Here is a 24322-nt window from a genome sequence, read left to right as displayed (position 1 = left end):
CAAAACCTCCAAAACCACTCTCGGAATCCTCATTTAGACCTCCTATAGACCTCCTGTAGATCCCTTGCAACCTCTTGTAGATTTTCCTGTAGGCTTCTTTTTGAAGTCCGATTGTGGGAAAAGCCTCCAAAAGGCCACCTGAGACCTCCTAGGACCCATCCACACCATCCTACACCTCTGAAAATCCCAAAGTCACCCTCCATCGCCACGTAATTGCTGCCACATTCACAAACAAATAAATTACAGGCATGACAATTTCACATAAAAATACATAAAAATCCAAAAAGATGTTTTTTTTTCTCATTTCCTTCTAGAAATAGCTTGAGTAGATGTTGTTTAATTCCTTGAGTAGGTAATAGAATTCATTTCATGGTTTTCATCTCTCTTTCTGCAAAAGTTGGATTATTTGGTTAAGTAGGGTTTGCTAGGTTTACTTTACATTTCAGTCTTCTTTTCCTCTCTGCAAGTAGAGTAGCCTTTGTAGAGTAGGCTTTCGTTTCTTTCATCACATATAAAGCTTCTTTTGGAATCCATAGAAGTTGGCTTGAGCTCCTAGTGATCTTGCGTCAATTGACCAAGTGACAGCCTACAGTAAGAACTAATACTTGTACATACAACATTGTTGCTTCCAAGTTTGTTATGAACTACCCAGTTCATAAAAGTAAAGTAGGAAGCCCAGGAGTTGCAGCACTATTGCTGCAATACTGGTGAAGTGTCAGAGTATTTTGGCGCCATTACTGGTGAAGTGTCAGAGTATTTTGTGATTACTTCTTTCTTCTATTTTCTATCATAACATTCTGCTAAGTAGTTTATTTCAGCAAAATTAGAGTAGTTGTCTCTTTCAGTTTCTGCATTTCCCTGCATTCATTTTCAGTTCTGCAATTTCCATTTCAGCAAAAGTAGATTAGTCATTTCCTTGATTTCATTCGTGCATTTCATTTGCTTTCATTTTCAATTCTGCAAATTTCATTCTAGCAACTTCATTTCAACAAAAGTAGATTAGTCATTTCCTTTCTTTCAGTTCTGCATTTCATTTGCTTTCCTTTTAAGCTCTGCAATTTCATTTTAGCAAGTTCATTTTAGTTATTTGAAATTTGTTTATTGAATCAATTTTAGTTCTGTAGGTACAATCAGTGAAAAGAAAAGAACCAACCAAAAGATTTCTTTTCATGCCTTGTAGGAACAGAGAAAATTTAGGAAAATTCTTGCCCAACACCCCCACTACATCACATAACCAACCTTCTCTCTTCTTCGGTGGCAGTGATCAATAAGAACCTTTAGGTGAACAACCTAAGATATTTGAATAACCTATAGGGGAAGAAGAAGAAGCAAACATCCCTCCTGACACAATGGCTAAAAACAAAAATGCTAGGGGGGATGGAGAAAGAATAGAGGGTACCTTTCCCATCCGAGAGACCAATGGGGACACCAAAATGAAGAATATAAGTCCCTCGGCCCTACCTCACTTCCATGGTTTGACCACAGAAGATCCTAACACCTTCTTGTTTGAGTTTGCTGTCATCGGTCGAACCTATGATTATGCAGAAGATGAGAAAAAGTTGAAACTATTTTCTTATACACTCAAGGATGTAGCATTGCGCCAGTTCATGGGGTTACCTGGCAATAGCATCACAACTTGGGCTCAGATGCAGTAGGCCTTTAATAAAAAATATCGAGACTACTATAGGTCAAAAGATACCAAGGAAGAAATCTTCTGAATGACCATGGGAAGTGATGAATCCTTGGAAGATTATGAAGAGAGGTTACAGGTCAGTTACAAAAGGGCTAGGTGCACACTTGACCTCAAATATCTGAAGTTGGTCTTGCTCATGGGAATTCCGGAAGACCTTTTAGACACCCTCCATCTACTGGCCAGGGGAGACATCTACCAACTACCTTATGAGGACATAAAGACTATTTTTAGAAACCATTCTAGAGCAGCCAGAAACAGAGGTAGGGGGAGTCAACCCATAGCCAGTACCTCCTCATCCAATTCATCCATCAAAGGTGAACTTGGAAACATGTTGGAAGACTTCAAGAGTGAGATGCTGTCCTAGGCCATTTTTTGTCCTAGGTGCACCAGGAGGCATCCTAGGAAAGAATTTCCATTAAACTCTATAGAGGTTTGTTCAGTCTGTGAAGAAGATCATTCTACAGCTAAGTGACCTTCCTTTCCCAGGCTTAAAGCTGTATACCAGGGGGCCGAAGGAGCCACTGAGCCACTCTATTTCATGAACCAAAGGAGACTGCATGGACCTAGACCATACCAGAAGGATGCAAGGGACACCTCAGGCATACTAAAACCCCAACCAAGTCAGTTCCATACCTTATTGGGGCCCTCCTACTCATCCTTCCTAGTCCACACCTCCTCCTTGGTCCTATCCATCTCAATATCATCCCCAACCAGTAGCTTATTCATTTCAATCCTATGCTCAATCACAACCTCAGTGGAATGCATCTCATCAGGGGTGGAGGCCCCAGTACAAATATCCTCCTGCTATTTTGCCTCCACCACCTACTCAACCACAACCATTAACTCCTGCTCCACAAAGGAAACCCTAAATGCCTATCCTGCCAAACTCGAACCTCAAAAACAAACAAGCTCAGCAAGTATATAGTGGGGAACCATCATGCCCAACTTATGTTGTGGAGATTTAGGAGATTAACCTATGATCTGGGAAGGTTCTTCCAGATATCCAGCCTCCCCCTAGGGAGGTTGAGGGAGATAAAGAGGAAAGTGAACCTAAAGCAAATCCACCCTTTCTTGAGAGACTATCTAGGACAACACAACCCACCCCAGAAGAAACTGAGCTTCTGGGAGAATTGAAACAGTTATGTGTAAAAATACCACTTATCCAAGCCATAAAGGATGTGCCTATATACAATAGGATGATCAAAGAGAAGTGCTTTAGGCATCCAGGCAACCACAAGAGAGATGACCCAACCATCAATGTCATAGGATAACTATCTGACCTGATGTTGGGGTGGGTAATCTGTCCAAAATATCTAGACCCTGGAAGCCCAGTAGTTGATGTCCACATCAATGGCCCCATGATCCCACATACCTTGATTGATCTGGGAGTTGCCATTAATGTGATTACAAAGGACACCATGCTCAAACTTAACCTCCAGGGCTCCTTGAGGAAGACCACAACAATACTGCAGCTAGCATACCGCACCATCATGACCCCTGAAGGGATTATGGAAGATGTGATGGTCTGCATTGATTCATGGTGGTACCCTGCTGATTTCTTAGTTCTCCAGCCGAAGGCAAAGCTCACTAGTTATCCTCTCATCATGGGGAGACCTCGGTTGGCTACTGCCGATGCCTACATCAGATGTCGAGCTGGGAACATGACCATCAAGAATGGGCATATGTCCAAATATTTAATCATATATCCTCCTGCTCAACCCTTGCTAGAACATGATCTATCCCTCTGGTTGGAGGAGATGGATGAGGATGAAGTCTATTATGCACCACTTTCTGCATTAGAAACTGTCATGGGGGGAAAACCGCAAAATGAGGATGATATAATTGAAAATTTAATTCAGAATCCACCCCCCAGTACCTTGCCATTAAAAGATATAGTGAAAGAAACCCAAGACAATCCCTTAACTAATCTCTGTGTGGCTGACCCTACCTCTCTCCATGTTATGAATATAGAGTTCGGCCCAGAAAGAACCTTGAAAATCAATCCATCCCTATCCATTTCACAAGAGAAGGAGTTGTGCAACTTATTGAGAAAACATTTAGATGCCTTCGCCTGGAGTTATAAGGACATGAAGGGAGTGCACCCTTCAGTATGTACTCATCATATATACATTAAGGAATATTACAAACCAGTCAGGTATCCTCAAAGGAGGATGAATCCATCCCTTAAAGATATTGTTATGGAATAATTGCAAAAATTACTTGATGCAGGATTCATCTACCCCATCTCTGACAGTGAATGGGTCTCTCCTTTGGTGCTAGTGCCAAAGAAAAATAGTAAGTGGAGAATCTGTGTCAATTATTGGGAATTGAACAAAACCTCTAAAAAGGACCATTTTCCTTTGCCATTCATAGATCAAGTGTTAAATGGTCTAGCAGGGAAAAGGTTTTTCTCCTTCCTAGATGGGTTTGGCGGGTACAATCAGATTCAAATCAACCTGGAAGACCAAGATAAGACCAATTTCACTTGTCCTTGGGGTAACTTTGCATATCGGGTCCTTCCTTTTGGTTTGTGCAATGCTCCAGCCACTTTCCAGAGAGTAGTATTGAGTATATTTTCTAAACTGTTTCACGATACAGTGGAAATATATATGGATGATTTTACTCCTTATGGTTCTAACTTTCAGGAAGCTTTATATAACCTAGGAAAATTTTTGGATAAGTGTATTGAAACGAACCTGTCCCTTAGTATGGAAAAATGTGAATTTTTGATGACAGAAGGGATTGTGCTAGGTCATGCAATATCTTAACAAGGATTGCAAGTGGACCCCAACAAAGTTGGCATCATCCAAAGGGTCCCACCTCCTCAAAAAGTGAGAGATGTAAGAATTTTCCTAGGCTTGCCTGGACATTGCAAAAGATTCATTAAAGATTTCAATAGGTTAGCCTCTCTGTTGTTTGGTCTTTTAGGACAAGATGTCGAATTCATATGGTCTGAAAACTATCAAGAAGCCCTAGATACCTTGAAAGAAAAACTTGTGACTGCCCTAATTTTGAGAGGCCAAAACTGAGCCCTACCTTTCCACATTCACACAAATGCATCGAACAAAGAAATAGGAGCAACCTTAGGAAAAATCGATGAAATGTTACCTTATGCCATATACTTTATTAAAAAAAAATTGTCAAAGGCAGAGTTAAACTACACGGTAACCGAGAAGGAACTCCTAGCTGTGGTGCATTCCTTAAACAGATTTAGACATTATATCACAGGCTATCAAACCTTTGTGCACACTGATCGTGCGGCAATTAGATATTTAGTGAACAAACCGGATGTAAATTATCACATTATTATATGGTTGCTTTTACTATAGCAGTTTGATTTGACCATTATTGGTAAACCTGATAAAGAAAATGTTGTTGCTGACTTTTTATCTACAGTAAATTTGCCTGCAGGTGAAGAAGTAATGGTCGATGATCAAATGCCAGATGAACACCTATTTTCTATCTCAATACTCTCTCCATGGTTTGCTGATATAGCAAACTACTTGGTTTCAGCAAATTTCTCACCACACCTGTCCTCAAAGGAGAAGAGAAAGGTCATAAGGAAAAGTGCCCCTTTCACCTGGATTGGGGGCAATCTCTTCAAACATGGCCTAGATTAGATCTTGAGAAGATGTGTCAGGGAGGAGGAGGTTTTTGACATTCTCCTGAACTTTCATGACAGGCCTTGTGGAGGCCATTTTGTAGCAAATATGTCTACCTTCAAAACATTGCAAGCAGGCTACTATTGGCCCACTCTTCATCAAGATGTGAGGAGATATACCAGCCAATGTGATCAGTGTCAAAGGATGGCGAAACCTACTCCAAAGGATGAGATGGCCATGCAACCTCAAGTGACCTTTGAGCTATTTGAGAAGTGGGGCATGGACTTTATGGGTCCTATCAAGCTTCCTTCAAAACATAGGCAATAAATCATTGTGTGCACCGATTATCTGACAAAATGGATAGAAACAAAAGCAATCAAAGAAAAAATAGAGGAAAAAGTAGCTAAGTTTTGAGAGAAAACATATTCTATAAGTTCGAGTATCCAAGAGAACTGGTCATAGATCAAGGCAGTCATTTCACTTCCAATTTGATTGAAGACCTGCTCACACATCATGAAATCAAGAACAAGACTTCCACCCCTTACCATCGACAAGCCAATGGGTAGGTGGAAGTCACTAACAGAGCCTTTGAAGGAATTCTTAGCAAGGTAGTGAGCAACAGTAGAAAAGATTTGGCGGATAGATTAGTTGAGGCCACCTGGGCCTACAACACAACATGGCAGACCACCACAAGGTTCACACCCTATGAACTGGTCTATGGGAAGAGGGCTTTGCTATCAATAGAATTTGAATACAATACACTAAGGGTGGTAGCTCAGCTGGACCTAGATCTCAGCCATGCACAGAGGGAAAGAGTACTCCAGCTTAATGGATTGGATGAACACAGATTGCAGGCCCTTCTCCACACAGAGGTAGTTCAGCTTCAGAGGAAGTTATGGCATGAAAAAAATATCAAGGAGAATCAATTCTAAGAGGGATATTGGGCACTTCTTTATGACTGAAGGTATAAATACTTGAAAGGTAAGCTGAGGAAAAGATGACTGAGACCCTACACTGTGGAAAAATGAAATGACAATGGTTCAGTTCTGATCAGAACCATTGATGAGGAAGCTATCCCCATGCTTGTTAATGGACATAGGTTGAAAATTTACAAGAAGCCCCTCTCCAAGAGAGAGTTCATTAAAGATCTGAATAAGATAGTGATGGTAGTGGAGTAAGTATTAGCCTCCACTTCACCCACTCACTGAAGAAGCAGCAAAAAAAAGAAGAAAAGAAAAAATAATAAGAACTCAAGTGAAAACCTCCATGAGGCGCTTGAGTCCCATCATTAGGTTGAAAACCTCTTCTGAGGCGGCCCAATGATGACAAAAACAAAAAAGAGAGGGAATAAGATCCCTAGGTAAAAACCTCCCTTGGACCACTGGGACCACTGGGAGCAAGAGAAGATGCCAAAAAGCCTATTTCATCTCCTCCACACTCTTCTCCATCATTTCTAACATTTCTTCCACCCCACTATGCTTTTTTCTGGAAACTGTGTGTTCTACAAGAGGCCCTCTGTGTTCTACAGGAGGCTCCTGTAGAAATCATAGAGAGCCAGAAATGGTTCCAAAAAGTAGTATGAGCATCTGGGAAGTTTCATGAAGAGCATGTAGACCCTCCTATAACTATCCACCCTCCTTTCCATCCATCCCACGCCTGCATCACCTCATCATCATCATTTTTTTCCCTTCTTGTCGAAAAAAACACAGAAACCAATTTTAGAAAAAAAACAAAAAATAAAGGGGGCAGCACCTCAAATCTCACCTGCAGCTTACCAAGTACCTCTCCATCTTCATCAACATCTCTGACATCATCCTCACATCTCTTAGCACATAAATCAGCAAAAAATATTAAAGGGAGAAGCAACTACAGAAGCTCCTGTGGGAATTCCTGTAGTAGCTGATCCCATTAAAATCAAGCCACAATAGCAAAAGAAGTGCATACATGTGATTGAAGGAGACATATGAAGCTAAATCCATCCAGAGGATATCTACACAAAACAAACAACCACACATCAGAAAGTAGAGAGCATGCATCAAAGGAAATACAAGCATGCAACAAAGGAAATACAAGCATGCACCATCAAAAGGAACCAAAATACCTCACAACACATACATTCGACTCACAGGTAAGTGCTAACCCTCTCCTCTGTTGCATTTTTTTAATTGAAAAATATGCATAAGTGAATGAGATGGTTAGGGTTGAAGGAGAAAAGGTGGCTAGTTAACTGGCCACCCTCATCCAGTTGACTGCGCTCATCCGGAGATGCCACCACATGTGTGCCTAGTCAACTCAAAGAAAAATCCCAAGGATAGGTAGTGGAGGGTATGAAAAATCTGATGCAATGATGGGAAATGATTGCAGAAAGAAACCACGATGACAAGGCAGTGGGGAACAACAGCCCAAATATGGAAACGTACATTTTTGCCAGCTCACCCCATCACCGGAAATATCTAAAAGAAGAAATAAGTACTCCTCCTCGAAACTCCTTCACCACCTTTCTTTCATTTCATCCTCATCCACTTAGCTACAGCAAGCTCTTTATGACCACCACAACCTTGAAACCATCGTTCTCCATCGCTTTCATCCATCCTCCTACTATCAGCGTTCTACAGGAGCACCTACAAGTTCTATAGGAGCACCTACAGGTAGTTCTACAAGAGGGGTAGTAAGCTGTTTTCAAGGAGAAAACACGGGGTTTGTGCTCGATTTCTAGCTTGAGGAGGTAGGTTCTATGCATACTCACCTTGATTATAAATATGTGCAAGGAATGATATAATTTTGAGGAATTGAGTCCATAGAAGAAGAGGAATTCCATAAAAAAATTCTACCTATTTTCTTAAAAAAAAATTAAAATTCTTTGTTTTCTTGTTTTCTTCAAAATTCTTGTCTCCATCTCTACCTTGGGTGTTCGAAATGGGTATAAGCACAATGACTCGGTGGATTCATGAGGAAGGAGCCCACAAATTCAACCATGCTCCATGAACATCCCGAAGTAGTAGCCATTTTCACCAGAGCAAATTGGATGCCATTTTTTGAGAAATTCTGAGGGTTTGATGAAGAAGTGGCTCAACAGTTTTCCCTTTCTTTAGTCCCTCAGTAAAGGACCCATGCCACTATTATTTTTATAGGTATCTCCATGGAAATCACCCCAGAATTTATCAGTAGGGTTACCACCCTTCCTCTTGGATTACCTTGGAGAAAAGATGAAAAGCCTATTGGACAGTTTGCCAAGAAAAACTTCTTCCAAAACAATGAACATCATGTAGAAGACAAAAATGGCATTATAAGGACAAGCATACCTTACCCTTGGGATGAGGTCAGTTATCAAATTATAAAATATTTTTCCTGTGAAGGGAGGTATAGCATAGTTTATGGCTACCATTTTAGACTTCTCCATGAGCTGAGATATGGCATGAACACTCCAACACCCTAGAAACTTAGCATCCCCTATTTTCTCCTATAGTCCCTCATAGACTCTAGCATTAAGTTGAAGGCAGGAGGTCCAGATTAGTTGGCTCACCATGGGCTAATTATACTATTAGTGGAAGAAGCCCTCCATATCTTCACAATCCCCATAGCATGGGAAACTTTCCGAAACATGACCGAAGAAGATGACATAAGGGCCCTCACATATGATCTTATTCCTTCTGATAGTGAGGTGGAAGAGAAACAATGGGGAGAAGGGGAAGAAACTTAGGAATGAAATGGGAAGAAGGAAGAAACCAAAACAGAGGAGGAAGAAACTAAAATAGAGGAGGAGGAAACCAAAACAGAACAGGAGGAAACAAAACCAGTAGAGATAGAGAAAAAGATAGAAGGAGGAGAAAAAGGGGCAAAAAAGATAGAGGTGTCTCCTAAGACCCTAGAAAGAGAGGTAGTAGCTACTCCCACTGCCCTTAGCACCCCAATTAAACCAAAACAAAAGAGGAAGAGGCAAACATCAATGTATTTCAAGGCTAGGAAGAGCACAAGGATCAAACAGGGGAATCCCCAGCCTTCTTCTAAAGTGCCCATTGTATTGAAGATTCACCGTCTGCTCAAGGGAAGGAATCCCCTTCCAAGGCACCTATAACTTATGAAACGGCGACTCCTAGATCTCCCACATGGAAGGAAAAAGTAGAACTACAGGACACAAAAATAGTTCTAAGGGAAGCACAGAAAGTTCTACAGGAGACCCTGTCAAGACTACAAGAGACTGAAAAACTTGAAAGAAGGATAGAAGTATAGCCATAGGGGAAGGAGGAAGCAACAGAGGCACAAGAACCTGACCCCCAACCTAGTTTGGGACTACAATCTTCTTGAGGGGGGAAGAATCATTCCATAGAAATCTGCAATCCCACTTTTCTTTGAGTTGGAGAAATAAGGAATAAGGAGCCATAGGTGGATGCAAATCTCCAAATCCAAGGGAGTTGAGGATATTGGCCACATGGAGAATCAACTCAAAGAAATGGGCAAGGAACTAAGTGTTGTCAGACATACAGAGGCAATCACAAGAACTCACCTTGAAACATAAAATGAGTTGCTAAGAAGACAACTGAAAGAAAAAGAGACACAATTGGCATGCATGGTGAGTTGGTCTATGGAGGCACTGCAGTGCAAAACACCAGAAAAATCATATGGATTATACCTCAAGGACCAATGGCTATAGTTTCAGATAAAGACTTTGGCACAAAGAGGCACAATTCCTTTTCAAGATCACAGACAGTTCATGGACCTATGTGACCAAAGCTCTTTAGAAGACAAGGCAAAAATTGTAGAATTCTATTTGCATAACATGGCCCTCACAGTCATGAAAGTGTTGGACTGCAATGCTAGGCTAGGCGACCTGCAACTAATGGCCATGGCCTCATGGATGAATCATGAGGAGTTAAGGGCAGAAGAAATAAAAAAGTTGATGGTAAAAGAGCAAAATGAGCCCTTAATGATCAGAGCTGAGCCATCAGATCCCATGGCACTCATCAGCACACATCACCTACTTGCAAATAATCCCCAAATTGCCCCTAAGTATATCAATGATTAGGCCCAATCCATTGCACATTTTGAGGATATGGAAAGATTACTTGGGGATGATTGTATTCATGCTTGTATCAGGAGGTGGAACACACTGCCACACAACTTACAAATCAGGGAGTATTACTCCCCAACAAGGATGAAAGAAGCATTAATGAGAGTGCCACTGTACAAGTGCTCTATGTAGAGTTTGAAGGTCAATTGGATTGGCCTCAAATTGAGTCCCCCACTGTTGCTAGGCATGCTAGAGGGGAGAAAAGAGGAAGAAGAGCAACAACAGTGGGAAGAGGTGGACAGAAAGGCAGGATTCCATGACAAAGAAGATAAGTTCACATCAGAAGCATGGGATGTTAGGGAGGCCATCAGGGCCATCAAAGATGAGGAGATGGACTGAGTTGCTTAGAGGATGAGCAACACGTTCAGTAGGGGGGTGATGATGAAACCCATAAATGGGTAATTATATGGGCTCATTTTTCCTCGTAACATAGTTTAATCAACCATTCTGTTAGCTTATTGCATGTGTTCTGATTATATTTATGCTTACAGACTGAGTTGGGTTGGTTATTATGCCATGGAGTCTAATATGTGTTTAATGCAGATTTTTGTTGAATTTTAGGGATAAATTCAAATATTTGATGGACAATTGGCAGAAATAATTCGAAGTAGAGAAGGGAGAGGATTTATAGGAGGGTATCCCCCTCATTTATGACTCCCCGCTTCGAATTCTCCTTCATACAACTTGGAGCACAAACAGCCACATCAATGCACCGGGAGGCAACCTAGCAAGTGGAGGATAACTTCTGTTTATCTCAAGTTTTGGGAGCCAAGCCTCCCTGATTTTAAGGATGCTATTAGGAGCTTCAATCGTATAAGTAGATAGGCCTAGGGCCTCATTAGGGAGTTGGTCAAATTTTCAAACTTTTTTTGCAGCTTTGCTCTGCTCAACTTCACGCTTACTTTTGTTGACAGTTTCATGTAATCCTATTATTATTTTGATAATAAAGATGATATCATTTTTGAGCTAGCACTTAGTTACCTTAGAGGTCTAAAGCTCTTGGGTTACGACCCAATCCAAGTAGCCAAGCTCCTCTTGTTTGCAGTTATATGTTTTGTTTCAGTTTATGGATTAGTTGATGTTAGATAAATTTCTTTTTTGGTTAAGAATAGGTTGCTTTTGGTGATTTAGAAGGTCATTTCCATTTGATTTTTCTGTAGCAGGTTGAACAGTGAAAGAAATAAGATACAAAAAGGCCATCAATAGAGCGTTGGCCTCCTTTCCTCGCATGGGGACCATGAACTGAGGCCAAGATGCTCTTGCTGCCAAAAAAATGCAGATTTTCCTTCTCCATAGGATTTCTAGTGTTGTAGTTTGTTAACAGGTTAATGCTTTGCTTTAGATCTCTTTCACCATGCTCATTTTTGTCTTTGCAATAAGTCTTCTCCCATGCTTTCTTTCTTTGTAGCATTTTCACCATTTCTTTCCGTAGCTCATAATTTAGATTAGCTTGATGCAAAATTGTTTTTTTTATGTACTTAGTTTCCTTTCTTGTTTGATCTCATTGTTTGACTTTCAGTTCTTTTGCATAAAATCACATCTCATAGTAGTTCAAACTATTAGCCATTGCATTCTCTCCCTGATCTATGCCCTACAAGTCGCCCAAAGTTCACCTCAAATCTTCCCTAGCTTTTTGTGTTTTTCCATAGGATATCCTCCTCTCTCCCAACCATCTTTTCCTCTCCTAGCAATCCTTGGTGGACCCCAAGCACCTTAACACATCATCCTAGCCTTTAGATACCCTTTCCACCAACTTTCTCACCTTCAAAACCTCTAAAAATGCTCTCGGCATCCTCCTGTAGACCTCCTGTAGATCCCCTACAGCCTCCTGTATATTTTCCTATAGGCTTCTTTTTGAAGTCTGATTGTGGGAAAAGTCTCCAAAAGGCCACCTGAGACCTCCTAGGACCCATCCATGCCATCCTGCACCCATAGAAATCCCAAAGTCGCCTTCCATATCCACCTAACCGCTACCACATTCACAAACAAATTAATTACATGCATGACAATTTCACATAAAAATACATAAAAATCCAAAAAGATGTTTTTTTTTCTCATTTCCTTCTAGAAATGGCTTGAGTAGATGTTTTTTACTTCCTTGAGTAGGTAATGGCATTCATTTCATGGTTTTCATCTCTCTTTCTGCAAAAGTTGGATTAGTTGGTTAAGTAGGGTTTCCTAGGTTTACTTTACATTTCAGTCTTCTTTTCCTTTCTACAAGTAGAGTAGCCTTTGTAGAGTAGGCTTTCCTTTCTTTCATCACATATAAAGCTTCTTCCAGAATCCATAGAAGTTGGCTTGAGCTCCTAGTGATCTTGCGGCAACTGACCAAGTGACAGCCTACAGTAAGAACTAGTACTTGTGCATACAGCACCGTCACTTCCATGTTTGTTACAAACTATCGGGTTGATAAAAGTAAAGTAGGAAGCCCAGGAGTTGTAGCATTATTGCTCCAATACTAGTGCTCACCAGTTAACTGAGCCAATAGATGTACTAAATAATCGATGGGTACTGGAAAATAGGCATGATCAAAAGGAGAAGTAAAATGATGAGTATGAGGGTAAAGATAAAGCCCGGTTCCAAAATGGAATGGGGTTCCAGGTGTAGTATCTTCTTCTAATTCTCCCTCAATAGCAATTAAACCAGGTGGAAGAACTTCATCGTCTAGTCCATAATAGACTTCTGGTGTTGATAACTTGGAAGTTTCAGTAGTTACTGAGGTCTGAGGGATAACCAGTTGATCGTCTTCCGGTAAAGTAACAACTTTTGAATGCTCAAATTTGATGTCCAGATGTTCTGGTAAAAGAACAACAGTTTCAAGAAGAGGATCCTGAACAACTTCGGGTTCAGAAGTGACTTTTGATTGAACTGTGATAAGTTCTGGATTAACTTCTGGTTGAACTGATTCAAGTTCAGAAGTAACTTCTTATTGAGCAACTTCAAGTTGAGGATAAACTTGTTGTTAAACAACTTCATTTACCATTTCACTAATATCGGTTATAGTGTCCTCGGGTAATTGTGAAATTTCTTCTTTAGTTGGAGATGTATCAGAAATAGTTGGAGTAACTGGAGTCTCAGTACATATCGAAATGGAGGATTCTGGTAATTCAGTTGAAGAACCAGGATTTCTTGATGTACTTGACTTAGTTAAGCAAGATTTCTTTGACAGAATAGGTGTATCTTTGGGTGGCAAAGGTGGTTTACTCGTTGTTCTCCGTGAACGACGGGGTAAGGGTTGATGTTTCTTGATGATTTCTAATTAGTTTTATTACAAAAAATAAATAAACAAAAAAGTGTAAGCTAGGAAAAAGGTTTACCAAGCAACTATGAACTGCAAAATACCTCTTGGCGAACCAGAAGTATGGGCAGGCACTCTCCCTGAATGTTGTGTTCGGTGTATCATAGTGTACAAGGTGGCTGACTCAATTACCTAAGGATGGATAGCAACCTAGTGTTGTCCTCCCATATATACCTGAAAGTACGTGGAGACCCAATATGTATAAGTGTTGTCTAATGCAAAACTGCACAGTGAGAGCATTCCCCTACACTTTACGTACTATAACACGACCCTATATACCCAAAGGTACATGGATGAGATACGATATACTCATGTATGTGGAATGTGGTATCACACATGGGATGTATTGTAGACAAGTTAGTGATAGCTGCTTTGTTTTACGACACTGGAACATGTCTCTAGCCTAGAACCTCTAAATGTTTTTCGTTAGATGACAATGCTCCATTAGGTAAATTGAGGTTAATTTTATGTTGATCTTGCTTAGGAATTTTCCTTTCAAGTTCAACATGTCATATATTCTAAAATTCCTAGGAAAGCAACTATTATGATAAGCATTCTTTCCATTCAATTTAACAATGGAAATCTTAGCTATTAGGGATAGAGCAATCAGATTTCTTTTGATCAAAGAGCAAAGAGCACAATCTAATGAAATTTCCCTAAACTATTCCTATGAGCACACAAATTTTTTTCAATGCAAAATGCATGTATTTATTTTCGATTTCCTTAATGTAAATATGAACAAAAAAGAAACTAATGCACATACAATCAATCAATCTTAAATAAGAATGAAGACTTTACGAAAGTTCTGTTTCAAAGGAAAAGAAGACTTTTACGACACTTTCTTTCGAACAAAGATTAATCGATTATAATCTAACTTTGACAATGGATCGATAATGACAAAGAAAAAATTTAAGCAACATTAATCAACCAAGTCAAAGTAGGGCTAGCAAAGGAGATAAAAACTTGTTTTTTTGAGACATGACATTCATTGATCAATCAAAAAGCAATCAAATAGAGGAAAGTTGTTAAAAACGCAATCCAAAGGTGGGAAATTGACCCTAGGAGGATCGGTGTACCCCTGAATGGGCGACAGTGCACTTTAGAGCAATGGGCGACAGTGTGCTTTAGAGCACTGTCCCTGAGCCAAGTGTGCTATGTAGCGCATTATGTCCCTCACAAGCCTGCGCTGGTGATAGTGAGCCATTTAATGAGGCAATTTGACATAGTTTTGACCAAAATTCAATGCAAAAGAGTTGAAATACAATCAATGAACACAGGTAAGGTCTGTAAGGGTGTGCTAGGAGGTGGATAAGCTACTAGTAAGGATTATCTTCCCTAGCAGGGTAACCAATTTGTTTTGGAGAATTTGGTATCTATGGATACATACTAATTCCATAGATAAGTGGCCATATCTAGAACAATAGTTTAAAGGACATTAGCTTTTCCCTATAAGCAATAGATAAGACAAAGAATATGAGAAGACCTACTTCTAGTTTTGCTTTCCTCTTGTCTCATTTGTATCGATCCTGTCGCTCCTTCCCGTACTTAACGCGATTGAGAAGTACCTGTAAACATCAATGGAAAACAAAGAAATGATCAAAGCAAAAGATCTATTGAATACAAGTAAATGGAATCAGATACATTCAAAAATATAAGCACCATATAACAATACCAACATATGGGAAAAAGTTTCAAATAATTTATTGAATAGAAGAAGGAATTACAACCATCATGTATGTTTCAAAGTCACTCCTCCAGCTTGGATGCCATCCACATCACATCAAAAGCATGAAAAAATTGTAGCATAACAATATGTGTCTCAAATACAATTCTCATAGCAACATTATCTCCTTACAACTCAACATAGTTCGACCCTTGATCACTTATATGATTGTTCAATTTATAGGAGGATGAAGGAGGTTGTGTCCTAAATGGGGGTGTTGAATGGCCTTCCATACTTAGAATTAGCTCCATGGAGGAAGGGACGAGAGGATAGGATACATCTTAACTCATTCCTCATCCATTTTCAAGCTCACAGGAGTTGATAAGTGAGGGAAACTTCTAGATGACCCTTACATAGGCCTACTTTCACTGGTCCCACTAGATATCATTTCAGGATGTCTTCAAGTCATGGAACTGTCTAGGAAGGAGGAATTCAAAAGGGTCACTTGTTTAGGGCATGTAGCAACTGAAATTAGGGTTTGATGAGCCCTAAAACATTGATCTGGATGATGGGAGTGATGTTCCCAAATGGATCTGTAACAGTGAGTACACTAATGCTCTGTTTGCAAGGGCACAATTCTTTATAAAGCATTGTTTACATTGGTAGGGTGTGTTAGTGAGCAACATGCTTGAAAATTAGGACGTGGGGATCAAATCTAGGGATCAACACTAGGAGAAGGGTGTTGTATACTCCTGAGTGGTCAAAATGGGGATCAAGAAGTACAGGAAGGCTTGGAAGAAAGATAGATCTGGGAGCTTTGTGGGAGAAAACCTGGGAACTAAGTGTAGTCCCCAGTGGAGTCACAAATTCTACTATAGGAATTAATGCATGGATTTTTAGTGATGGAGATACCCTCAAGGATCTTCTCGAGATCCTTGGCAAATAGATAGATTAGTTGCAGCTGGCGGAGAGATATATGCACATATCCGTATTAGTGAAATGATAATGAAAGTACGAAGAAGGATTGTTACCTTGGATCTTGGTGTGGTGTTGCTAGAGAACACAAAGTAGCAGAGTGGAAGAGCCCTCAACTAACTCCAAGATCAATACCTAGACATAAAGAAGACGAGGTGTAATATCACACCATATAACTTCATCGATCAATACAATAATACATAGGGATATCTAACTGCATACATCTAAGCCAGTCATAATCATTAGTGTTGCATAAACATCTAAACAAATAACAATACCAATGCCATCGAGTAGACAATACAATTGCATGTCTATATTAATGATAGAAAAGAGTGATTACAGCCATCATTTGCATCAGTCTTCCCTTACTCCTCCAGCTCCTTTCTCTCTCACTCTTCTTAACCTCTTGAAGAGCCAATGTCTAATACAAGCTTCAACAGTCAATAAGAAATCCTTTCAATAGTTTTGACCCCTTTCACAATGGCCCTAGCCTCAAATATATAGCACAAGAGGATAAGAATAGCCAAATCCTTCATGAGTTCCCATTGGGAAAAAGAAGAGATGTTTCCATGCTTTAGCACTCTTTGCATGTTTGTAGACTCCATTAGGAATAGAAATTCCTCCAAACAAGTCAAATATGGATGTTTCCCTACTTTATGATCTGACATAGGAGTGAATATAGGGATATTTCTCTATCAACTTGCTCCTTTGATCTCCAAAAACTCACTTAAGTTGACCAGCATTGTTCCCGAGGTGACAAACAGAGTTACCCTAGGGATTAACACACTCGGTGCATGGCTAGGAAGCTTTATAAAGTAAGTTGCTAGTTCCTGGAGAGCGTTAGCTAGAAAAATAGGCCTATGAACTTGATCAGTCTTTGAGTCATCTTTCCGTTCTCCTATGAGCTGATAAGGAGGTCATTTTCCTGTGTAACATTCATGATTCACTTTCATATTTGTTTGGCCTTTGTTTTATTTTGTCACTTGTTTTTGAGTGATATCCTTTTTCCCTTGTTTTCTTGTGTCATGATTGGTGTTGTTGGGATTGTTGTGCAATTGTCCTCTAGAAACATTTATGTGAGTGTGTTTCCATTGCTTCTTATCACTCTCATCTAATACTCTTTAGGCCTTCTTTCATTTAGGGTCTGGTTTTGACCTTTGTAGAACATTGGCCTTTGTTGAGTCATTATGCTACAACCCTAGCTTGTTGACATTTCCTTCCTTTTTCACTTTTGGCTTTCTTTTCTATCGCTTGAGTCTGTTTTCATATTTGGTTTTTTTTCCTAGCTTCTATGCCTTTGAAGTGCTTTGCGTTCTATCTTGGGGACTTTTATTTGGCCTCTTTTCAATTATATCTTCCTTTCTAGTTTGATTCCTCAGTCAACATTGTTATAAATCTGGGGTATTTTCATTTAACAATTTAGTGAGTGGTGTATTATAATAGGCATTGGTGTGTTGTGATAAACTCTTACGCTTGTGTTGTTAGCATTCATGAAAGTGAAAATAAAAGTTTTCATATAGCTGCATTAGTGTTACTAAGAAGAGTCATTCACACCATCTAAGTTTCACGCATCATCACAGTTGTGTAAAAAACAACCCTTTAAAATTGACGCAATAATACAATCAACTAGACTCGTCTTTCTCTTTTACTAGTAGTAAATCAACACTAGCTTAGCCTAGGGCCTTGGAGAAAGGTGTGTGATTTAACCGCTCCAAGACCACAAAAAAATCTAGAAGCTTATGGTAGGGAGATAAATACATTTGTAGTTGTGAAACCTGGGAAGCCCTTTTAACAACAGGTTTAAGAACGAGGTAAGACTTGGGCTAGGTGGGGTGACATGACCCATTTTGCCTTGTTTTCGGTGGCGTGATATAGCATAATTTGCACACATATAAGTGGTTTTATTAGCATTTGTTGTAGCACTTAGGGACCACTTTGGAAGAAAATATTAAGGGTGTTTTGGTGTTAGCTCTCTAAGTTAAGTGTCCCCAAGTCATGTTATTGTTAGTGGTGACCATAGTGGCCTATGTCTTAGGGCCCATACAAAAGTGCGGGGTTGGGGTCATATTCATAGTCATAGTTTCTTAGTCCTCTCAGGGAGTGTTCCATGGCTAGTGAGGTCACTTGGACCTAGTTCGCAACTAAAAGTGTTAGGAAGCAGGTCGCTAGTATAATTGTTCCACCACCAAATTCTTTGTATTTTGGTTTATCTATGAGTATATTTTAGGATGTTTATAGTGTGAGTTGTTTTTTTTGAGTCGGTAGTTTTGTCCTTAAGGTGATTTCACTAACATAATTGTCATAATTTATAAATTTTCCCTTAGCTAAATTTATTCGCTGCCAATCACGTCGTCTTCACAGTTTTCCTCCTGAACAAGGTGGACTTATCACTTCTGCACTGATATTTATTTTTGGTGCTCAATAATTAGATCAACATAGAGTTTTCGATTCTGTATTTAGTCCTTCTAGAAGTGATATGAATTTTATTGGAACATTAGCAGATGATTTTATTTCTTCTTCCAATCCACCTTTAACCGATCCACTAGGACCTGTGTTGTTGTGGCTAAACCCTAATGGTTCCACACATGTTTATACCTTTTCACCATTTTCAGTTTTCTATCTTATGGAATATTTTGAAACTTATTTACCTTCTCCATTGGCAGGGTGAGCTACCATATCATCATTATCGCCTCTTACTAGGGCCATACCTACTCCATTGTCTACACCTCTCACATCTTCTTTCGAAATCCCACCAATTCCCTCTATAGCTCCCAAAAATTTCCTAAATGTTTCCATTCCCACTCTGTCTTCTATGTTAACAATGGTTATTCCTCCTAGTTAGCTGATATGATCAAGAGTATTTTCACCTAGGTTTTCTCAACCAATGATTCTTGTTCCTTAGTCAAGTGTAGTTACTTCTAGAAACATGTGGGGAGGATCATCAATTGTTCCTAGTTAGTGTGGGGGAAACATTACTTCTGACATGTCACAAGCCTAGTATAGTTCATTTTTTAGAGGGACAACACCCACCAATACTTGTTCTAGAGGGGCTAGTTTACCTGGAGGCAACCTTGTTTCTAGTGTCATCACCCACACCGATCATTCTCCTTATGTCGGTCCTAGTTTCTAGTATCCCTCTGAGTCTTCTTTCCAATGCCATAGGTTTGACCTGATTTGGACTCTTTGAGGAAAATTTATGCCCAACCTCTCACAATGACCTATTTATGGACTAGCTCAGTAGAGATAACTTGTACGACGGCCACATGTCATTGTTTCCTCTTTTGGCTCTGAAATTGATACACAGAAAACTACAGTCTATTCACTATCTGCGACCTTTTAAATAATTCCAATTCTCTTCTCATAGGGAGAGTTATGACAATTTTCCCAAGGTTATTTCTTCGACATGAAATTCGGGACCCTACAAAAACCCTAACTTCCACAGATCATATCTCTGAAAATTTAGCGAACCAAGATCTGAAATTTTGTCACGACATTGATCAAGATTGTGAATCAAATGGGTTGTCATTTCAGAATCTAAGACATCACAGAAATGAAGTTATAGCGAGAATTCCACAATCACTTCATTTGGAGGATATATGAGATATGTTTTTATAGAGTTGAGAGGGGCTTCTATAGAGAATGTTGGAGGGTTTTTAGGAGCTTAAAAAATTATTAATTATTGACTATTCAATGACCAAAACCAATTATGAGTGCCATGCCACAACCCCATAGGGTCTTAGCCCACTAACTAGGGTTGCTAACTTCAAACATGAATATCTCTCAAACCGTGAAGAGTTACTTGGCGTGTCATATATCAACAGAAACATCTCGACGAGTAGAATCCATCTAGAAGATACTTGACTCAAAATAGGTCAATTTGTCAAGTCAAAACTCCCTTGCAAGATGAGGATAGCCCCTGGTGCTTCTTGGGTTCACATCAATGACAACCTCAGATCATCTTTAGATCAACAATCTCCCCCTTTGGAATTGATGGCAACACAAGTACTCCCCCTGTGATAAGGGAACCTCTTCCTACTGCCTTCTCTCCCCCTTTGACATCAATGGAAAAGGCTAACTCCCCCTGACACACAACCATCCTGCGGACCTTACACACTTCCACTCCCCCTTCATTTTCTGAATAAGTAAAATCTATAAGAACTTGGTAGAATCCCAAGCTTCTGGTGAAGATATTCAAATGCTTCACAAGGTAAAGGTTTAGTGAAGATATCAACAATTTTTTCTTGTGTACCAACATATTCAATCTTGATATTGTTTTCGGTGACCTTCTCTCTAACGAAATGATATTTAATTGGAATGTGCTTCGTTTTGTAATCCATCACAAGATTCTTGGAGATACTGATGGCGCTAGTGTTATCATAAAATATGGGAATAGGCTCATCAAACTTGACCTGAAGATCTTGAAAAGTTTTCTTCATCCAGAGAACTTGAGTACAACAAGCTGCTACCGTGATATATTCTACTTCTATTATGGATAATGAGATTGAGGTTTGCTTTTTTCTCAACCATGATATAAGACAACCATCGAGATAGAATGCTGCTCCACTAGTACTCTTACGATCATTAATGCTTCTTTCCCAATATACATTTGTAAAGACTTCAATAATGAGATTGTTTCCCTTGGGATGCTACAAGCCATATTCTGTTGTGCCATTTAGATATCGAAGAATTCTTTTGACAACAATAATATGTGATTCTTTTGGTGCTGCTTGGAATCTTGTTACTTGTCCAACTACTTGCATAACATTTGGCTGGGAGGCTGTTACATATAGAAGACTACGAATCATAGATACGTACAACCTCTGAGCCACATCATTAGATTCCTTGTCTATGCTCAATTTTCAACCTGTTACCATCAGAGTGAGGACGGGTTTGAAATCTTCCATTTTGAATTTCTTGAGCATTTCCTTGATGTACTTGGCTTGACATATGAATATTCCTTTCTCTTGCAGAGATATTTGAAGCCCTAAGAAGTATGTCAAATGACCAAGTAAAGACATATCGAACTCACTTTGTGTAGTTGTAGAAAAGTTCTTTCTTTGTCGATCCTCATTACTACCAAAGATTATATCATCCACATATACCTCAACGATTGTTAAATTATCTTTATCTATTTTTATGTAAAGATTGATATCAACAATACCTTTCTTGAACCCTTGTTGATGTAGATATCCATCAAGATGAGCATATCATGCTCCGGGAACCTGCTTGAGACCATACAAATCCTTCTTTAACTTGCAAACATAGTCTTCTTTTTCTGATAGTAGAAAAACTTCAGGTTGTTTGATATAAAATTCTTCTTCAAATTCTCCATTCAGAAATGCTGACTTAACATCCATTTGGTAGATTTTTATTTTTCTTGAACATGCATAGGCGAGAAACATCTGGATGGATTCCATTATGGAAACTGTTGCAAATGTTTCATCGAAATCAATTTCTTCCACTTGTGCATATCCTTTGTAGACTAATCTTGTCTTGTTCCTACTAACCTGTAATCCCTCAACTGTTTTGCTCCCCCTAAACCTTTAATGAAACTACCATCTTGTTCAAACTACCTTCTTGTCAATCGTAGAGTTGTGCCATAAACTGTTGCATAGACTCCTCTTGTACAAACATTAAGCAGCCAACAAGCTAGATTGTTCAAAATAGTGAGTCACCTAACAGGCCATCAGGACTTGAGTCATTATCTGAAGAAACTGTTAATTCCTCATGACCTTTTTCTTTTACAAATCTTGAAGGAATAACTACTGAAACCTTATTATTTGCATTGTCTTCCTGTACCTGTTTCCTTTTCTAGACCTTCTTATTCTTGCAATCTCAAGCCACGTTCCTATAGTTATGACACTTGAAGGATTCAATGTTGACCATAGGCTTTCCATATGCTCTTTGCAACCACGAGCACTATGGCCATAGCTATGGCATTTGAAACATTCAATATTTGGTCCATCTAACACATACTCCCTTTTGACAAAATCATTGTGGAACCTGTCTCGTGATCCTGCAAACTTGCTCCTAGGGTTTTGCAGATAATGATTGTACCTATCAAAAACTTCGTAATCCATAGCCATATGTTCATAGTCAGCACATAAAAAGAAATAACCATTAAATAAATGAACATACCTAGAATATTTTTCATTCTTCTTTGGAGGCGGTGTTGTAGTTTCTTATGGTCCTTTGTTCTTGATTTCTTTGGAGTTGCAACATTCTTCTTTGTCTTCTCACTTTGATCAATTTCCTTCTTAGAATCATCCTACAAAGCTATGGAGCTTGTACCTTCATCAACTAGAGCTTTACCATCTTTAATTGCCTTCATTTTCACTTCTTCATCTGTCTTATCTTGTAAGTATTATTTTTTCGATCCCTTCAGTTTTTTTATTTCATCACGAGTTGCATCAATTTCTTCTTGCTTTTGAGCAAGATCTTCTTGAAACCATCTTTTCAAGATCTTCCTTCTTTTTTCTGCCTCCTCAACCTATAGCTTGAGAGGAATGGTCTTCCCTACTTTTCTGTTGAGAACCTATATCTATTCCTTCCGCTTCTCATTTTCAATCCCTAGCCTGCTTATTTCTATTGAAGATGTTTCTAATTCCTTTTGCTTTTGGTCAACGACAAATATGTATCTTTTATCAGATTCCTTCCTTTCAATTTTTGTTTCCTGCATCTGTTGAGTGATCCTACTAATTTCTGCAAATGTTGTGTCGAGTTCTTATTGATTCTGTTGGACTTCTCTCTTGAGGTCCCATGTTGTTGTATCATTGATTTCTTCCAACTTCTTTTGAATTGACTCTTCAATACATTTTTTTTCTTAAACTTCAATTTTGAGACCTTGAACTTGTTCTTCAAGAGTATTGGAACAGATCTTCTCAGCCTTGAGCTCTTTTATAAGCGTGATTGCCTCCTTAGAAAATTCTTCTATGGTCAACCCTTCTTCATCATACTCAGAAGGATCTGAGTTTTCAATAACATCTTGACCTGATTTCTTTTTTGAATAGAGATTATGAAGCTTTTCCCAAAGAGCTTTAGCTGTTGAACATTGACCAACTTTCGTTTTCATAAAATTTTGGCAAAACATTCAAAATTACATTCATGGCCTTTGAATTGTACCTTTTCGCTTTGTTAGTAGATGTGTCTCTAGAAACAATTGATTCCCATACTCCATGTCTCTGCAAAGATACTTCCATCCTGGATTCCCATATCCAGTAATTATGTGCATCAAAACCAAGGGTTGGTACACGATACTCACTTTATTGAAATTTTGTTATACCTGTACCTTCCTTTGAAGTCCTTGTAACCTGCTTCTTTGACTTTCCCATCTCTATGCTCGAAAAACTGACTTCTAGTGGTTAAGCTGTTACATAAGGAACCAAGCTCTGATACCAATTGTTGGAAAATACTAAGAGGGGTGAGGGGGGGGGGGGGGGGGTGGTTGTCACACGGAAACAGTCAAGGGTGCGGACACGACTGACCTTCCTAGAAGTCTAAGACATTCTAATGACAAACAAGACAAAAAGGAGTGATCTTTCTCTAAATACACCTTTCATAACATGAAAACTACAAGTGTTTAGGCTTACCTTATTCCAAAATGCTGTTGTTGAAGTCCGTTCTTGACGATCCGGATGAGCTCCTCCTTCAAGTCAATTCCTGCAACCACAAACAATCAAACAATTACCAAGCACTTGCATTTCATATAATAAAACATATATCCAACATGCAGACCAAGGAACACATGAAATAACTCATTAACATAAGCTATTGAGAAAAATAAACCAGTTTGTATTAATAACGAAACAAAGAAACTCTTACAACCTGGCCTTGGTGTTGTGCAAGTTCCTCCCAGGGTCCATCAAGGGTTTTCCTCTTCTTTGACAAAGCTCACCCTCTCCCAAGTAGAATCAAGTGAAGACAATCTCTCCTCACAAAGGCTCTAATGGAAGACCTAAATCCTGCAGCATTTACCCAAAGAAAATGTATAGCTCCAACCTCTTTTCCTCCTGGCTCAATGCCT

The sequence above is a fragment of the Pinus tabuliformis genome, chromosome 3_1 (genome assembly GCF_031772625.1).
Source record: "Pinus tabuliformis cultivar Carrire ecotype Pingquan chromosome 3_1, CPIR1, whole genome shotgun sequence".
Lineage (NCBI taxonomy): Eukaryota > Viridiplantae > Streptophyta > Pinopsida > Pinales > Pinaceae > Pinus > Pinus tabuliformis.
Note: the sequence above shows the minus strand (reverse complement) of the source record.